This window comes from Thermobia domestica, chromosome 4 (assembly GCF_964235325.1).
Source record: "Thermobia domestica chromosome 4, izTheDome1.hap1.1, whole genome shotgun sequence".
NCBI lineage: Eukaryota > Metazoa > Arthropoda > Insecta > Zygentoma > Lepismatidae > Thermobia > Thermobia domestica.
Window position 1 is genome coordinate 228791561 of NC_137457.1, and position 16419 is coordinate 228807979.

A 16419-nucleotide genomic window follows, 5' to 3' on the forward strand; every position below is an offset into this window, starting at 1 on the left:
ATTTTGGACATTATGTATAGTGATGTTAGGTGGAAAATTTTCCACTATATTTAACTCCACATAGAGCTACAAAGTTGAATTTCAGTAGAGGAAAGTTAGTCAGCAACAAATTATAATTTTCCAATTACCTTTCGGGAACCGAAAAATTTTTTATTTCAAGTTGGGAATTTTACAGTATTTCTCTCTCTCTCTCTCTCTCTCTCTCTCTCTCTCTCTGTCTCTCTTGATCTCCGAGCTCCTTCGTTGCTTTGGCATGGAAAACCTGGCTTTGATTCGCAGCGGGAGCTCATGTAGTTCGGATTCCACGTTAATCAGTTGGTACGGCTTTATATAGTCTCGCTGCTGAAAGGGAAGTTAAACTCAAAATCAACTCAATTCAACTACTCTCTCTCTCTCTCTCTCTCTCTCTCTCTCTGTGTGTGTGTGTGTGTATATGTGTGTATGCAAAGTGCAGAGAATATACATGGAGTTCGTAGAGTACAAATATCCCATTCTATTTTTTAAAATATCAATTTATTAAAAGTCATGAATATTTTCCGGTTCATAAAAATATACTCCACTTATTCATTCGATTCATGAAAAATTGTTCCACTTGTTCCTGCATAGTACTGAAAATTGTCTAAGCCAAGAAAATTTTCAAATTCTTTAAACGATCTTTCACTTTTTAACGTTTCAGTAGTAATCGCGGCACCTGAGGACACTTTTTGGCCCCTGGGTCCCTGCCTCAGGACCCATGGTCCCTGGCTGGGGTCAATGACCTAGGGGTACATAGGACCACCCCCTCTAAATTTTGGCAGGGGTACCATGACCCACCCCCTAAATTTTGGCAGGGGTACATAGGAGCACCCCCTTAAATTTTGGAAATTGCCAAATCTAAAAATTTGGTATGGTAGCCTAGGACCATAGTATGTACCTCTATCAGTATTGGGTGTCTATGTCGTTCCCTTTCAAGGGTAAAAAATTGCCAAAAAGTCAAATTTCGGGGGTTTTTGACCTAATTTATCCCCTTTGATGAGGTGTTATTACCCTATATGGTTATATGGGCGTATACAGGGGTCCATTCCCTTTCATAAGACATGGGTATATTAATGCACCCCTTGAAAAATTTGGGAGGGGTACCTTGGCCCACCCCTTAAATTTTGGAAATTGACCAATTTAAACATTGGGTATTATAGTACACGACCCTAATATGTATTATGATAAATTTGGGTAGTCCACCTCGTTCCCTTCTAGGGGTACAAAATTGCCAAAATATAAACGTAAGCAATACGTAGTACCACGTGTTTGGTTTTTGGTCGATTTTATCCCCTTTTATGAGGTGTTATTATCCTATATAGTTATATGGTCATGTATAGGGGTCCATTACCTTTCATAAGATATGGGTATATTTGTGCACTCCTTTAAAAATTTGGGATGGGTACTTTGGCCCACCCCTTAAATTTTGGAAATTGCTCATTTTATATATTTGGTATTATAGTATTGGACCCTAACATGTATTATAATAAATTTGGGTGGTCCACCTCGTTCCCTTCTAGGGCTACAAAATTGCCAAAATATAAACGTAAGCAATACGTTGTACCACGTGTTTGTTCTTTTGGCCCAATTTATCCTCTTGGATGAGGTTCTATTACCTTATATGGTGATGTATAGGGGTCTATTCCCTATCATAAGACATAGGTACATTTGTGCACTCCTTTAAAAATTTGGGAGGGGTACTTTGGCCCACCCCTTAAATTTTAGAAATTGCTCATTTTATATATGTGGTATTATAGTACTGGACCCTAACATGTATTATGATAAATTTGGGTGGTCCACCTCGTTCCCTTCTAGGGGTACAAAATTGCCAAAATATATACGTAAGCAATACGTTGTACCACGTGTTTGGTTTTGACCAAGTTATCCCCTTGGATGAGGTCCTATTACCTTATATGGTTATATGGTTATGTATAGGGGTCTATTCCCTATCATAAGACATAGGTACATTTGTGCACTCCTTTAAAAATTTGGGAGGGGTACCTTGGCCCACCCCTTAAATTTTAGAAATTGCTCATTTTATATATTTGGTATTATAGTACTGGACCCTAACATCTATTATGATAAATTTGGGTGGTCCACCTCGTTCCCTTTTAGGGGTACAAAATTGTCAAAATATAGACGTAAGCAATACGTTGTCCCACGTGTTTGTTTTGGCTCAATTTATCCCCTTGGATGAGGTCCTATTACCTTATATGATTATATGGTTATGTATATTGGTCCATTCCCTATTATAAGACATGGGTATATTAATACACCCTTTAAAAATTTGGGAGGGGTACCTTGGCCCACCTCTTTATTTTGGAAATTGCCCAATTTAAACATTTGGTATAATAGTATAAGACCCTAATATATATATATATTACTATAAATTTGGGTGGTCCATCTCGTTCCCTTTCATGGGTACGAAATTGCCAAATTTTAGTACAACCACGTGTTTCGTTTTTTTTTTCACCTAATTTATTCACTTGGATGAAGTCCTATTACCTAATATGATTATATGGTCATGTATAGGGGTCCATTTTCTATCATAAGACATAGGTACATTGATGCACCCCGGGAGGGGTACCATAGCCAATCCCTTAAATTTTGGAAAATTTTTCAATTTAAGCATTCGCTATCATAGTACATGACCTCAATATGTATCATGATAAATTTGGGTGGTCCACCTTGTTCCCTTTCATGAGTAAAAAAAAATGCCAAAATATAAACATAAGCAATATGTTGTATCACGTGTTTGGTTTTTGGCCCAATTTATCCCGTTTGATGCGGTCTTATTACCGTATATGGTCATATGGTCATGTATATAGGTTCATTCCCTATCATAAGACATGAGTACATTGATGCACCCTTTAAAAATTTGGGAAGCTTATCTTGACTCTCCACTCAGTTTTAGAAATTCTTTAATATAAGCATTTGGTATCTTCGTACAGGTCTTCAATATGTACCACTATAAATTTGGATGGTCCACATCGTTCCCTTTCATGGGTAAAGAACTACCAAAAATCAAATTTCGGAGGTTATTGACCCTTTGATAAGTATTTAGCACGTTATATGGTTTATTACCTTTATATGTTTTTGTTCTCTTTTAAATTTGGGAATTATAAAATAACATAATTTGGTAAACGTTTTCTAGGACCCATTGTAGATTAGTGTTCGTCTTATGGCCAAATATTCAAAATTTAAAGGTTATTGACCGGCTTTATTATTGAATAACTACAGGATTTATTACTTTTTCATAAGACACAGGTGTATTTGTGTACCAATCTTAAATTTTGGGAGGGGTACATTTCTTATTGTCATATCAATAATTGGTAATTGTTCTTAAAATTGGATAGTATCTCATTCATTGGGTAAATCATTATGATCACGTGATCAGTTATTGACCTATGATGGGATTAGGAGTCCAGGACATTGGTACATTTAAACTTTGTAGGATAATTTGAGAATGCGCCATTGGTATTGATTATTACAGCCAAATATAAACGTAAGCAATACGATGTACCACGTGATTGACCTTGATGAGGTAGTGTACAGGGATACATAGCTACCCTTATTGAATCTTATGACTCATAGTCTTAAGGGAATACATGCTACAACACTGGCAAAGTTATTGTTGATGTAATTTGATTGGTTGATCACTATCTTTCGTGCAATCTGATTGGCTGATCACTATCTTTCGTGCAATCTGATTGGTTGATGAGTTTCAAATCTTTGCTGCATTCAGTTTTGTTTTAACATTTGAAAAGTTTTTGAATTTTTTTTGTTTGCAACTTTGGTTTGACATTTTTTCGTTTGATATTTTTAGTTTAAAAATTTTTGTTTCGAAATTTTTGTTTGAAAACTTTGTTTCAAAATTTTGTTTGAAACTTTTCGTTTGAAATATTTGTTTGAAAAATTTTTGTTTGAAATTTTTGTTTCAAAATTGTGTTTGAAAATATTCTGTTTGTAAATTTTTGTTTCAATTTTTTTGTTTAAAATTTTTTCGTTTGAAATTTTTCGTTTCCAAAATTTTTTTCTGTTTAAAAATTTTTGTTTGAACAGTTTTGTTTGGAACGTTTTGTTTCAAATTTTTTTGTTTGAAAATTTTTGTTTGAAAATTTTTTGTTTGAAATTTTTTTGACATTTTTAAAAGTTTGTGCACTCATTAGTAAAGAACCGGAACTGTTTAGAACTAAAACCTCTGGCAACATTGTGGTGCAATAGTACAAGTCAGAACATGATGCAACGTCATCAGTTTTGCATCATATATAAGTATCGTTCGAGTTAGTATTCATGATAACATCATCATGGCTACTTGTCTGCAGTTTCTAAACACACGTGATGTGATGAAATCATTTACCAAGATTACTGATTTACAACAGAATGTACCTTATAGAATCTTAGCTAGCCAAACGATCCCTACAAAGTTTGGATTAAGAATCGTAGTGAAGCTTGAAATTAATAAGAATATAATTTTACCAGCAAGATATTTTCCCATGGAAGCATCAAAACAAGAAGAACTGCTGCGTTTCTTAAATACTGGATCTGTATCTTTATGTTACAAAGGATTCTTGGGTCGAAGTCATCAATTTGAATTTAGTACACAGCCAGATTCGTCAGCAATTGTGATGAAATCATGAATTCAAACGTCAGCACATTCCTTTGACGTCAGACAGTTGTATGAATTTGGTTGGTCAGCATGACGTCAGCAACTGTGATGAAACCATGAATTCAAACGTCAGCACATTCCTTTCCAATGACGTAAGCCGTAGTTCTATAAATCAACCAATACACTGTCATCCCACGAAATCATTTGAGCAAGTGCTTTTCAGGAGGAAAGATGTGTACTTCTAACGATAAAGAGTTCATCTTCGCAAGCTATTATCCAATAAATATATTTCAAACAAAACATGTGATGATTGGTATCAGTGCTAGAACATTTGAACCAGTAATTCGATTGGGCAAAGCAGAACAATTTGGTGTACAACTGACCTGTGAAGAATGGCAAATATTATGTTCACGAATCGACCAAATGAACGATTATTTTCATGATGAGCTAAATGTGACCATAGTCAAATCATTAGGCTCAAATCATGAAGTGGTGCTGCGTACAGTCCTCGAAGAGAAGATGGTGCTGTTACGTAAAAAGAGTACATTCCATGTCCCTCGCAACATGGTGTATCTAACACAAACGGAATGGAACAAATTCATCAGCGTATTTCAGTGTGTTAAACATACAGTGGAAGTGTGCAAAAAAACAAATATATTCCTGAAAAAATACTATTTTGAAAAATGTGTTATGCATATTGTACAACATGTATCTAGATATTGTGATGGTTGTCAACATCGTTCGTGGGTGCATAACTGTATTGATAAACAGTTTATTTGTGATCAAATGGTCATTGAGTTTCCACCAATTGATATCGCAATAGACATTAAAAGACTTGAATTGGAATTAAAATTATACGCTAAAGACAAACTAGTGCAAGAAGTTCAAAATACATTGTATCGACAATATCCAGAACCACTATCTGGTATGGATGTATGTGGAGTGTAATAAAATGATCCATTTCAATGAATTGTGTTTTTTTCATTTCAAGTACAACCCCATATTCTGATGTGTACTATTGCACCACAATGTTGCCAGAGGTTTTAGTTCTAAACAGTTCCGGTTCTTTACTAATGAGTGCACAAACTTTTAAAAATGTCAAACCAAACTTTGAAACAAAATTTTTGAAACGAAAAAATTTGGAAACGAAAAATTCAAACAAAATTTTAAAACGAAAAAAATTTTCAAACAAAATTTTGAAAAAACAAAATTCGAAACAAAAAAAATTTGCAAACGAAAAATTTCAAACGAAAATTTTAAACAAAATTTTGCAACAAAAAAATTAAAAATTTTCAAACAAAAAATTTTCAAACAAAAAGTTTTGAAACAAATTTTAAACAAAATTCTAAAACAAACATTTTCAACTAAAAATATCAAACGAAAAAATGTCAAACCAAAGTTTCAAACTTTTTAAATGTTAAACAAAACTTAAAACTGAATGCAGCAAAGATTTGAAATTCAGCAACCAATCAGATTGCACGAAAGATAGTGATCAGCCAATCAGATTGCACGAAAGATAGTGATCAACCAATCAAATTACATCAACAATAACTTTGCCAGTGTTGTAGCATGTATTCCCTTAAGACTATGAGTCATAAGATTCAATAAGGTTAGCTATGTATCCCTGTACACTACCTCATCAAGGTCAATCACGTGGTACATCGTATTGCTTACGTTTATATTTGGCTGTAATAATCAATACCAATGGCGCATTCTCAAATTATCCTACAAAGTTTAAATGTACCAATGTCCTGGACTCCTAATCCCATCATAGGTCAATAACTGATCACGTGATCATAATGATTTACCCAATGAATGAGATACTATCCAATTTTAAGAACAATTACCAATTATTGATATGACAATAAGAAATGTACCCCTCCCAAAATTTAAGATTGGTACACAAATACACCTGAGTATTATGAAAAAGTAATAAATCCTGTAGTTATTCAATAATAAAGCCGGTCAATAACCTTTAAATTTTGAATATTTGGCCATAAGAGGAACACCAACATCTACAATGGGTCCTAGAAAACGTTTACCAAATTATGTTATTTTATAATTCCCAAATTTAAAAGAGAACAAAAACATATAAAGGTAATAAACCATATAACGTGCTAAATACTTATCAAAGGGTCAATAACCTCCGAAATTTGATTTTTGGTAGTTCTTTACCCATGAAAGGGAACGATGTGGACCATCCAAATTTATAGTGGTACATATTGAAGACCTGTACGAAGATACCAAATGCTTATATTAAACAATTTCTAAAACTGAGTGGATGAGTCAAGATAAGCTTCCCAAATTTTTAAAGGGTGCATCAATGTACTCATGTCTTATGATAGGGAATGAACCTATATACATGACCATATGACCATATACGGTAATAAGACCGCATCAAACGGGATAAATTGGGCCAAAAACCAAACACGTGATACAACATATTGCTTATGTTTATATTTTGGCATTTTTTTTTACTCATGAAAGGGAACAGGGTGGTCCACCCAAATTTATCATGATACATATTGAGGTCATGTACTATGATAGCGAATGCTTAAATTGAAAAATTTTCCAAAATTTAAGGGATTGGCTATGGTACCCCTCCCGGGGTGCATCAATGTACCTATGTCTTATGATAGAAATTGGACCCCTATACATGACCATATAATCATATTAGGAAATAGGACCTCATCCAAGTGAATAAATTAGGTGAAAAAAAACGAAACACGTGGTTGTACTAAAATTTGGCAATTTCGTACCCATGAAAGGGAACGAGATGGACCACCCAAATTTATAGTAATATATATATATATTAGTGTCTTATACTATTATACCAAATGTTTAAATTGGGCAATTTCCAAAATAAAGAGGTGGGCCAAGGTACCCCTCCCAAATTTTTAAAGGGTGCATCAATATACCCATGTCTTATAATAGGGAATGGACCAATATACATAACCATATAATCATATAAGGTAATAGGACCTCATCCAAGGGGATAAATTGAGCCAAAACAAACACGTGGTACAACGTATTGCTTACGTTTATATTTTGACAATTTTGTACCCCTAAAAGGGAACGAGGTGGACCACCCAAATTTATCATAATAGATGTTAGGGTCCAGTACTATAATACCACATATATAAAATGAGCAATTTCTAAAATGTAAGGGGTGGGCCAAAGTACCCCTCCCAAATTTTTAAAGGAGTGCACAAATGTACCTATGTCTTATGATAGGGAATAAACCCCTATACATCACCATATAAGGTAATAGAACCTCATCCAAGAGGATAAATTGGGCCAAAAGAACAAACACGTGGTACAACGTATTGCTTACGTTTATATTTTGGCAATTTTGTAGCCCTAGAAGGGAACGAGGTGGACCACCCAAATTTATTATAATACATATTAGGGTCCAATACTATAATACCAAATATATACAATGAGCAATTTCCAAAATTTAAGGGATGGGCCAAAGTACCCCTCCCAAATTTTTAAAGGAGTGCACAAATATACCCATATCTTATGAAAGGTAATGGACTCCTATACATGACCATATAACTATATAGGATAATAACACCTCATAAAAGGGGATAAAATCGACCAAAAACCAAACACGTGGTACTACGTATTGCTTACGTTTATATTTTGGCAATTTTGTACCCCTAGAAGGGAACGAGGTGGACTACCCAAATTTATCATAATACATATTAGAGTCCTGTACTATAATACCCAATGTTTAAATTGGTCAATTTCCAAAATTTAAGGGGTGGGCCAAGGTACCCCTCCCAAATTTTTCAAGGGGTGCATTAATATACCCATGTCTTATGAAAGGGAATGGACCCCTGTATACGCCCATATAACCATATAGGGTAATAACACCTCATCAAAGGGGATAAATTAGGTCAAAAACCCCCGAAATTTGACTTTTTGGCAATTTTTTACCCATGAAAGGGAACGACATAGACACCCAATACTGATAGAGGAACATACTATGGTCCTAGGCTACCATACCAAATTTTTAGATTTGGCAATTTCCAAAATTTTAGGGGGGTGCTCCTATGTACCCCTGCCAAAATTTAGAGGGGGTGGTCCTATGTACCCCTAGGTCATTGACCCCAGCCAGGGACCATGGGTCCTGAGGCAGGGACCCAGGGGCCAAAAACTGTCCTCAGGTGCCGCGATTACTACTGTTTCTATATATAAATTCAATCAATTTTATGAATTCTAACGAATTGTTACTTAATCACTGATATTTGTTAAGAACGAAAAATTTTCCGGAAAAATATAGAAGAAAATTTACCACCTGATATCTCGACTAAACAACGATGTAGGAATAAGTGGAGTATGTTATTATGAATCGGAAATATTTCCGGAAAATTTTCATCACTGTAGGACAGACAATTTTTCGATTCATGAAAAATTGTTGCACTAGTTCCTACATCGTGCTGAAAATTGTCTGAGCCATGAAAATTTTCAGATTCTTTAAACGATCTTTCACTTTGTAACGTTTTTATATATGAATTCAATCAATTTTATGAATACTGAGCAATTGTTACTTAATCACTGATATTTGTTAAGAACGAAAAATTTTCCGGAAAATATAGAAGAAAATTTTCCACCTCACATCTCGACTAAACAACGATGTAAGAATAAGTGGAGTATGTTATTATGAATCGGAAAATTTTCTGGAAAATTTTCATTACTGCCAACAATACATACTTAAAGAAAAATCTGTTTTCACGAATACGGAGTTCTTTCATAATAACTCATTACGACTAGATTCCTGCCTTTCTTCATCCTTTGGGGATCGTCTTCAGAAATACTCGACATACTATCTAATTTTATGATTATACTGATCAATATGTTTTTTTTTTTATCACAAAACAAGTGATCCATGATTCTGAACCAGTTTATTCTCCTGAATTCAAACATGTAATCAAAATGTTTCCATTAGGCACCATTTTGTTGTGACATTCACTTGTTTTCTGACTCTTATATACGAAATGAAACGTATTTTCATGAAACATCCATATGTTGGAATCGGCATAGCGCAGTGGTTTATTAATGTAGAAGGATAAGTTAAGTAGCATATTACTCAGAAAGAATACAACTTTCAGCTAGTGCAAGACTGTGTAATCAATGTCATGAGGTTTGGGGTAAATATTGTGGATTTTTTTTCAATCGCGCAATTCCTCCCTTACCTCTTGCCGCACCTCAACGACGGAAGATAAAGTTGTAAACTTACATATCTTATGAGACCCACCTGATATATAGGTATTCGAGTTTCGGAAAGTTTCTTTGTTGTGCAATGAAAAGTGGAAAATAATTGAGCAAAAGTGTTTGTTTTTGTGGGCTTGACAACACTGTAAATGTCGAAAAAGATCAGACCTGTTTTAGCAGAAAGACATTCGTGATCGTGTAGTGAGCCTGGCAAGTTTTTCTTTCTGTGTAAGTGGAATGCTCTTTGTTTCATTTCTTGTGTTGTTAAAAATAACTTGCATAATTTGAATGGTCCGGAGAATTTCTGCTACATTTGTGGTGAACTAACGTTAAAATCTCAGAGGCGAAATTTTAGGCTACTAGTAAAAGAGTGTTACGAGCTTTACTTTGGCTGCAAAAGCAGGGGATTTTGATGAACCATGGGCTTCGAATATATGTTGTGTGACATGTGTGCGGCTTCTCACAGGATGGAAAAAAGGAACACATCATATGCCTTTTGCAATTCCCATGATCTGAAGGGAACAAAAAGACCATTCCAGTGACTGCTACTTTTGTTTACCAAACATAAAAGGAATTACAAAAAATTAAATCTAAACATACTGTTACATATCCAAATTTGCCATCTGCCATGAGGCCTGTATTACATAGTGGCGAGTATCCTGTGCCGAAGTGTCTAGACATTGTAACCTAAGTGAAGACTCTGATCGAGTTCAGAAATGATTCTGAACGGTCCTTCATAAACTACGGAAAAACGTTTGACTAGTATATAAACGTTTGTTTAGTATTAGTGACCCCTGTGAAAACACGGTAGGAGTTTTCTATGCATGAACTTTCTGCTTGTGTTTTTCGGAAATCGTTTGCCGTTTGTAGGCTATGTAATCCCTCAGAACTCTAAGGGCTATCGAGCGCTCATTTACTTCTTCATGTTCAGTAGGTACTTGTAGTAAGGTGTCAATAGCAAAAATAGAGTTCATTCCTAAAACTACCTGAAAGGGAGAAACTGCAAGTTGAGTGTCAGGCGTTTTGTTGACTGTGCTTCTGTCAGTTTGTAAGGGATCGCTCCACTTAGAGTTATCATCCTTTGTGAGAAAACACAGCATAGTTTGTAAATATCCTATTTTGGATTCTGAATAGCCCAAAGAAGAGTGTTGGTTGGGGAGTGTAGAGCGAACTTCTACTCAGGGCCGGCGTTAAGCCGATTGGACCGATTGCTACCAATCGGGCCCCGTGCCTAAGGGGGCTCCGCGCTAGTGCTGTCTACTCTACTGACTAGTCTAATGTACTCTCCAGTGTTGTTTTATCAGCACATTAGGCACCAGAGTAAAGTGTGTTGTGGTCCTTATGACTAAATTTTGCTCCTAATGCATGCAATTAATACATTCCATTCTGCTTGCGGGGCATCCGGCAAAGTAGCTATGGTACCCTTACGATGGCTCTGCTATTCTCGGTTGTCAAATACACACAAAACATATTGCAATACAGGTACATCCATGGACTCCACAAGGGAGGATATGGCCTCTCCCTAACAAATACATGAATAGTTTGTGTTACGTTTCCGGGCATAAGCAAATATTTCCTGAATTTCATGCTGCAGTAGTTTCTTTTTTATTTTTATTTTATCTTTACAACTTCTGTTGTAAAAATGGATATTATGTCCAGGGAGTATTCTGCAAATGCCCAACACCCGTAACAGTCTCCAAATGTCCTTACACACACTCCTGGGTGTAAAAATATTGTTTTCTTTGAGTTTGTAAAAGTGCATATCATTATTCTGGGTGCATACTCTCTTTTATTTTGAACACCCCACTATTTAAAGGTCCTCTCATTCTTACTGATCATGTCATGTGATACTACCGTCAATACTGAGATGGCATCAAATATATCAGCCTCAATGCGACTTCTTTGCATATTTTTCACTTATTATAACTATATTAAAAATACAAAACCAAGAGACAAACTTTGCTCTCTCCTGCGAAAAATCCCGTGGATGTATTTTTAAAATCAAGTCAGGAAAACCAAATGTATACTAGTGTATACTGAATACGTGGCCTCTCCCTGACAAGTACATGAATAGTTTGTGAAGGTTTGTCTTCTTGTTTTCTAACTTCAATAACCCAGTGGAAAATATGTCATCTATTTTCCATCAGTTCCATAAGGTTTGTGATCGTCTCATCATCATTTCATTTTGCCTGCAATCGATAATGATTTCAAGCTGATTATACCTTTTATAGGTAACTACGTACGATGTTCTCACTAGCGTACATTAGATTTTCCTCATTTGAATTCTCTTCAAAAAGATACACCTGTTAAGAAATCTTTGAACCAACGAATTCATATCAATGTGCATTGCGTTATGCCTTATAAATATAAACTTATGGAAACTTAGGTTTCACCATTGTGTTTCTCGTAAAATTCTAGCCCAATTTGATACATTACATAACCCCCTCCCTATTTAAAAAAGTCCAAATGGTAATTATACTCTCAAATAGATATCTACTTTCTGCCAGTGTCGGTTAATGTGTTTCTGTTTCTCATCCTTTAACTCGTTTTACAAATGAAATGAAATTTTCAAACTTGAAACATATTGTTATGGCTTATTCTGATCAATCAGGTTTTTGGTCATTACGGCCATCTTTATAGACGGAAGCACTTTAAATTTCGCTTACGCTCGTTTCTTGATATTCCACATTTCTCTACCAAATTTGATCAAGAAACTAGATTTTGACATCGACAGGTTTAGTTGCAAGGGAAGAAAACTATGAAATACTAGTACAGACCTTCTTGAAAACTTGCAAGGCAGAAGGGTGAAATATGTACAGTGACTCACATTAATATTCAGACATCATGAAAAAAATCATACATGGGAAACCAACGGAAAACCAGCAAAAATGCGATTGTTTAGTCGAGAAAAAATTCTATCAGTTAATTAAATTATGCAAACTAAGTCCAGTTGATGAGCATGCAATTTTAATTTAACGTATTATGGACGTCACTTGAACATTCGTACAGTTGTATTGATGTTTGTTTACAATGACGAGGGACGACAGCGAAAGGATTCCAGTTTCAGTTTAAGTTATCCCGAGAGAGGACGTGTGTTGTTGCTTAGTTTACGAGTGGTTAGTGTGACAGAGAGAAAGGATGAAAGGAAAATGGGGTAGAAGGGGCCAAACACAACGTTTGTGCAACAGCAGTTTGTAATTTTTCACCATGCGAAGGATCTATCTTACAGGGAAATTGCAGATTTACTCAATATTGCAAAAGCACGGTTTTTGAAATTGTACAAAGATTTAATAAAGAGGGTCGAATCAAATGAGTGCCTCGGAAAGGTCGATCTGTGAAACTGAATGATTGAGAGAAACGCAAACTGATTCGGAAAATGAAGGCAAATCCCAGAATAAGTTTATCGAAATTAACAGTAGAGCTGTATGATGACACAAGGAAGACAGCGCATCCTAAAACTGTGCGGCGAGTGTTGCAAAGTGAAGGAATTAATTGGACAATAGCTAGATAAAAACCGTTTATTAGTAAAATTAAAAAAGTAAAAGAGTTAAGTTCGCTAAAGCTCATATTGAGAAGCCCGCAACTTGGTGGAATGACGTACTATTCACGGACAAATCTAAGTACAATCTGCATAAATCCAATTGCAAAATAATAATGTGGCGGAAGCCAAATACAGAGTTAGATCCTGGAAATCTTCAACATACCGTAAAGTATGAAGGAGGAAGTGTGATGGTATGTGGATGTATATCTGCATCGGGACTGTGAGAACTGGTGTTTATTGAAGGGATTATGACAAAGAAGGTTTATTTAGATATCCTCCGGGAAAAATCTCCACCGAAGTGCTGAAAAATTAGGAATTAGGGGGACTTTTAAATTTTACCCGGACAATGATCCGAAGCATAAAACGCATGTGGTGCAGGAATGGTTGCTCTACAATTGTCCGAGAGTGCTTGAACCACCACCGCAGAGTCCCGACCTTAACTCTATAGAGTATATCTGGGATTAGCTACAGCGTATGGTCCAAAGGGCACAAGAAACTTCGCAGCATTGGATGACATTTTGCCTCATTCTATCAACAAACCTGTTGTAAGCATGCCCAACATTTTACAGAAGGTTATGAAACGTCATGGGTTTCCTACTTACTTGTAAGTACTCGTTAAGCATTTGCGAGCAAGAAATAACAAAAAACAAGACATCTATGTAGTAGGTGTCCGAATATTAGAATAGAATAGAATAAAATATTTTTATCGTCATTCAGTATTATACAGACAATAGATAAAGTCAATTGAAAATCTACAAGCAAATTCTTTTTTTACCTATACCAATACATGTTTATCTTCCTCGGACTCCTTAATATTATAATAGGATACAGCAACTTATCAATCATACGCTTTATTTTTAAATAGAGCAATCCGTAAATTTTGCGTGTGTATTGTTAACCTGTTCATGAATATTGTACCTTGTATTGTATAGCTATTTTTGATTTTTGATAGTCTGCTATACGATATATAAACTTCAACTTGTTTAGCCGATCTTGTATTATGTGGATGCATATGTTGTCTACGCTACACAGCTGACATATTTGGTTTTACATATACTAAAACCTTATATATATATACCCAGTGTCATCAGTATCTGTACGTTCTTTATGATTCTTTCGTTGAAGACACCGTATTTGTACTTTTCTTTCTGTAAGTATATGAATATCAAAGTAACTAATCTTTTTACTCACACGGCTCTCATTTCTACTAGATCCTACTTTTAACACAACGCGTGTCCGAATATTAATGTCAGCCACTGTATTTTGAAATTCATTCATTGCCTGCATTTTCATTTGAGTTATTTCTCTTAAAAAAAACTTGCTATAAGAAATGAACAGGGTGAAGGTTTTCACCAGAACATTTTGCAGATGGAGAAAGTTATAAACGGAAATGGGTATAACCACTATAGCAGCAGGGAGAGCATACTTTATATATATCTATGTTGGTTCTACAGAACTTGGTGTAAGTTGCATAAATGGGGCGCCGCGAAATGTTACGAATCGGTTTCCGCACCATGTAAGGCCGGCCGTGCTTCTACTAATAAAGTTTTTAAAAATTCTTTGGTTTTTATACTTGTATGATTGGACTGTTTGTCAAGTAAGATAATTTTCGGACAAGAATACGGAATTACAATTTTTGTGCTTGAAGAATTGTATAAATAGGATGTTAAATTGTAAAAGATGACATGTGGTGAACTGCTGTATAAAAATATTGATACTTTATGTCACAAGATGGCATTAGTTTGCCACAGATGTCTATTGAGAATGTCTCAAAGAGCTGGGCCGGGCGAAGTTTTTGCACTGTAAGATTAACTGGTGGTACACCTCGGTAGTAAATAGAGCACTCCTGGCAACATTGCAATTTGTAATGCAGCCATTTCTTAACCTGAGGAATGAAGTACTTGTTCCTAAGGATTAACATCATCTTTGCGAATCCAGGATCTGAGAGGGAGTGTTTGTGAATTTCGTCAAAAATGGAATCTCGCATGCTTTTGGGGATACATAGTAAATATTTATCCTCTTACACATATTATACTTTTTTGTATAAGATTCCTTTTGAAAAAAAAAACCTTTTGATATGTAACATATTGTGGATGTTTTGTATCCTCCCTCTGTAAGACTTATGATTTTACCAAGATATGAATCATGTTACTGGAAAGCACCAACACCTAGTGATTTGTCGAGCTCTAGGAGTTGTAACGTATGAGGCTCCTCGTTTCCTTCGTTAAGATTTCATCTGTTGCCCCGTGCAGCGTAGTCGATAACGCTCTCGCCTTCGGTGCGGGTCCCGGGTTCGATTCCCGTTGGGTGTACATATCCAAGAGCCTTAGACATGTTAGTAATATAACTCACATTACATTCCAATCCAGCTTCATTTAAATTATTTCATATCAACGTACGTATCAAACATGTTATTGTAATCTCCTCTTACTGATAAGCTGTACCTTGACCTGAAGTCTTTCCAAATAAGGATACTGAATGTACCTAACTTCTCCTTATAAGGGACATCACCCAATTGTCCTGCTCCGATTTCAATGAAATTTTTCTTGCTGATAGAGGACATGTATTCATTATCACAGGTGTGCGCAACGTGGGTGCCTTGGCACCCCCATTAGACAATTTTCTTTTTATGTAGAATTATTACAAACTGAGAAGAGATTACGTGTTAATTATTTCCCATCTGCCTGTGTGTTGTGCTTCACCGACGCAGCGTCGGATGCAATGATGCTATCTTTTCTTAGGGGAAAGGGGGGAGAATGACATTCCATATGGTGGTACTTTAGATTTGGCACCTACATTCCCAATGTCCTGTGCACGCTAGTGTTCATTATTTGTGATGACAGAAATTTTTGACATGGTGCAAGTTTTCAATTTTTTCTATTTTTTTAAATAAATTGTTAAGAGTTAAGTAATAAATTTAGAAAACATGAGGCATGACAACAATTGCAAAGTGTCAGTTGGAATATTAAAACATGCGGTGAAATTTAGGAGTGTTGCCAATTTGAAAGATCGGATAATGGACGTTTGGTGCACA